The sequence below is a fragment of the Hyaena hyaena genome, unplaced genomic scaffold (genome assembly GCF_003009895.1).
Source record: "Hyaena hyaena isolate Hyena2069 unplaced genomic scaffold, ASM300989v1 scaffold_48, whole genome shotgun sequence".
In the NCBI taxonomy this organism is placed as follows: domain Eukaryota; kingdom Metazoa; phylum Chordata; class Mammalia; order Carnivora; family Hyaenidae; genus Hyaena; species Hyaena hyaena.
The window spans coordinates 2,271,509-2,275,395 of NW_024080680.1; the positions used below are offsets into that span (position 1 = coordinate 2,271,509).

General features: G+C 47.3%; 1 pseudogene; it reads left to right on the plus strand.

Annotated features, from left to right (window-relative positions):
- Nucleotides 1–2,009: 2,009 nt before the first annotated feature.
- Nucleotides 2,010–2,884, plus strand: LOC120230813 (annotated as a pseudogene).
- Nucleotides 2,885–3,887: the final 1,003 nt, after the last annotated feature.

Genomic DNA, 3,887 nt, shown 5'->3' on the forward strand with positions numbered 1-3,887 from the left:
AAGAAACAGTAGCAACTACAGTTGTTGCTAGGGATAAGAGATTATCCACTGGGGAGTGGAGATAGCCAGGGTGGGGGTGTGGGGTGGGATGGGTAGCACACGAGCAGTCATGAAATTGACCGTGCTTAGCCTCTGCCCACGTTTGAGTCACTGGGAGACATTCTGCAATGGGAAAAATATTACGCTTTTAATGACAGCCCTGACAAACATGATCCGTACGGAACAAATTGGTCTCAAAAGCAACTTCTATCATTTCTTAAAGGAAGATTTGCCGAATTGGGTGTTTCTTGGAGGGTTTTCCTAGTCCCACACTTTGCCTCGACAACGTGCACAGAGCGAGGGGTTTGAACTCTCTGAATTTAATGCAAAGCACATATGTTGTTTGGGTTTTGTTTGTTGTGTTTGTTTGTTTTTATGGTTGTGAAATATGCTATATAAAAAAGAACCATATAGCAATAAAATGGTACTGTAAACACAAATCCTCCAAAAGGATGCAACATATTTCTAATGAAAGGAAACAACCACCTTCTCTTTATCCACACACACAAAAATTAAAGATGATGAAGAGGGGCCGTTTCGTTCGCAGACTGTGGAATCCTACTGTTTACTGCTCTTTGAATGAGTAGTTTTGAGGCATGACTTAAAAGGGGAGTTTTCTAAACCACGCCGCTCCTGGCACCGTGCAAAGAACGTTACTGTTGGTTGGCAGCCAGGCGATTTGAATTCTGGTCTTGACTGCTGACCCCCGCTTCCTGGCTCCCAACCCCAGCACTCCACTGAGAGTGCTCTTGTCAAGGGTACCAGTGACCTTCTAATTGCTAAATCCAAAGGGCAGTTTTCAGTCCACTTCTGACCCGACCTCTCTTCAGCAGATGACATAATTGCCCACTCTTTCCTCCTTGAAATCCTCTCACCCTGCGCCTTCAATGACACCATCTCATCCTGGTTATTCACCAGCTTCCCCCTTCACTTTTCAGACACTCTGGGCTGTTCTTTTTCACCATTGGCTGGGAGCAGCTGCCATGGGGTGAGGTCAGGCGGAGGCTTTGTGTGCATTTTCTTATCGACTCATCACAGCAGCCCTGGGAGGTGGGATTTACCGGTTCCCTTTTACAGAAAAGGAAGGTAAAGCTCTGAGTGATGAAGGGACCTTCGCCTTGTGGATCAATGGCTTATATGCAGCAGGACCGGGATTCCCATCTAGGTCTGTCTGAATCCAGAGTCAAGTTCTCAACCATTACAATGCAATTTTTCTTCCTTGGAAACCCCTTAGATAGAGGTGTTCTCTGGAGTTGTGTGTTTGACCCCTTTTTTTTCTCTCTCTGCCCCTGTCCCCACAGGGCAAGCTTTCCTCATAGCACCTCTATGGTACCTTTAGCCGAAATCCTCTGTTCCTTATTTCCAGCTGTCTCTAAGCTATCTCTCTTCGTGTGTGCCACAGTCACCTTGGAGAGCCATTGGCCGTGGTGGTGGACGACTCCTCAGCTGCCAATCCTTTCCTGAAGATTGGCTGAAGCCTGTGATTGCTTAAACAGTGGGCATAGGACGAAGACAGAGGAGATTGCTGGGAATGTCTAGGGAAATTTTCTCTCAAATAGACACATGAATGGTGGCTTCTTTTCTCCTTATACTGCTGTGTCTTCTAATGTTGGAGTCATGACAGCCATCTGTAACCATGAGGAATAGGTCAAATCCAACAAGAGTGGAAACTGAGTCCTTAATGACCAGCTGATTGAATCTTATCTGGGAGAGGGGCTCCCAACTATGTTAAGCAATGTAGTTCCTTATTGTTTGCATGGGTTTTTATTTTATTTTGTTTTGTTTTGTTGTTACTTGCAGCCAAAATTATCCTAAGTGATACATCGGCTTCATTTTATCTATAGCTCCACTCAATATCTTCTCCCAAACGGCCTCCCCTCCTATAACTCTAGCTCTGTTAATATCACCATGATTGACTCATTAACCCACATCAGGAACTCCTCCCTCTGCCTCACCCCCAAAGTCCAATCATGAGTTCAGTCCAGGAGATTTGCAGGCTGCTGAGAGCCATGGTGGCTGCCAGCCTCAGGTTGAGCGAGGGATGGGGGTGGTGCTTTGTCCACAGTGGCCACCTCCTCCGCCTTCTGAGCCCCACTCTGGCAGCGCCAAGGGCTTGGCTGTCGTGGCTCCCCGGGAGCATGGCCTTGCCAGCTGGACCAAGGTGTTTGGGCCTCCATGGCTGAGCTGCGTGTAGGCGCCCGCCATGATGGTGATCCCCACCCACACGCTGTAGGGCCTGGCCTGCTCACCAAGCTGCTCAGTGGCACTGGGCGCTGTGTACCCCATAGCAAGGCCAAACTACTGGCCATCTATCTGGGCCATGTGGCCAATGTCTACAGATACTGCTATGTTGAGCATGCCTGAGGTGCTCCTGAAAGACTTACTATCAGAACAAGTGACCCTGGTGTTGGAAAGCTCCCAAGAACTCAGGAAAGACCTGAACCCCTTTACTCATCTTGTAAGCACCTGGATTCCTTCATGCAAGATTTGGCCCAGGTATATGGGGAACCACTTGCTCTCATCTGTACCAACCTTAGCTCTTGGGCCAGTTCTCCACATATCAAGGAATTCCAGTACCTTCTGGCCTCAGTTATCCCTGGTCATTGATGGAGGACCAAATGGGGAGGGACCAAGCCCTGAGTATTGCTTGGGCTCAACTGTGGTTGACTTGTCTGCACTTGAAAAGTTTGGCATCATTTATCCAGGCTGGGCCCTGGCAAGTATTACATCCATCGTTCAACAGAAGTATGGGCTGTTCTCCCTCACACAGACCGTGGTCGTGAATCTCAGGATAAGGGAGGGCCCAAGCACTCATGCGGGACACCGTGTCTCTGTCCACTGGTGACTGGGAGGCTTCATTTACAGAGGCTGCAGTGGCTATAGTCTCACTAGTCTATCTCTTTAAGCCAACGTGTCTTTCTGACCAGGCCCCCGAAGCTGCTGGTTTGGTCCCACACCTGGTGAGGGAGGTCTTCTTTATTATCTGTAATTTCATCTATCAGTCAAAAGCTGACTAGAGACTTAATTTGAGAACCTTCCTAGGATGGCTTTGTTCTACTAAGTTGCTTTTCAAAAAATATATATTTTTTTAATTTATTTCTAGGAGAGAGAGAGAGAGAGAGACAGCGTGAGCAGGGGAGGGTCAGAGAGAGAGGGAAACACAGACTCTGAAATAGGCTCCAGGCTCTGAGCTGGCAGTCAGCACAGAGCCCGACACGGGGCTTGAACCCACGAACCGCAAGATCATGACCTAAGCAAAAGTCGGACGCCACCCAGGTGCCCCTCAAAAAATATTTTTGAAAAAGAATTTAAAGAACAGACTTGGAATCTAGTCGGAGCCTTCTCTCTGGTGGGTAGTGGCATTTAAGGTGCAGATCAGCTAGAGAACTGGCTGGTGTTGCTTGAAAGTTTCAAGTGACCAAAGGTATGTGCCTGTACACCTGAGGCTGGGGCCAGATTAGGGCAAAGATCGTTGAGCCACGGGCCAAACACTATTTCCTCTGAACTGAGGAGGCTGGTGGTGTGGTGTGCTATAATGCCTGGTGGAGAGCGTCATCCTTCTGGACTAATGGGAAGTGAGCTCAGTCAGCAGGGGTGGGGGTGGAGAGGTCCAAATAAAAATGTATTGGAAAGTAAATCTCTGTTATTCTTTAAAAAAAAAAAAGTCCAGGAAATTCTACTGCGGGGAAAATCTCTCATTCTTTCTTTCCATTAATCCTTTCCTTGTTCTTTTCAATTCTTTGCCACTTTTAGTGTTCTTCTGAGCCCTTTTCCATTTTGATCCAACCACCACCATCTGTATTGCTTGCAAAAAGATTTTATTTAAAGAAATTTTTTAATTTTTATTT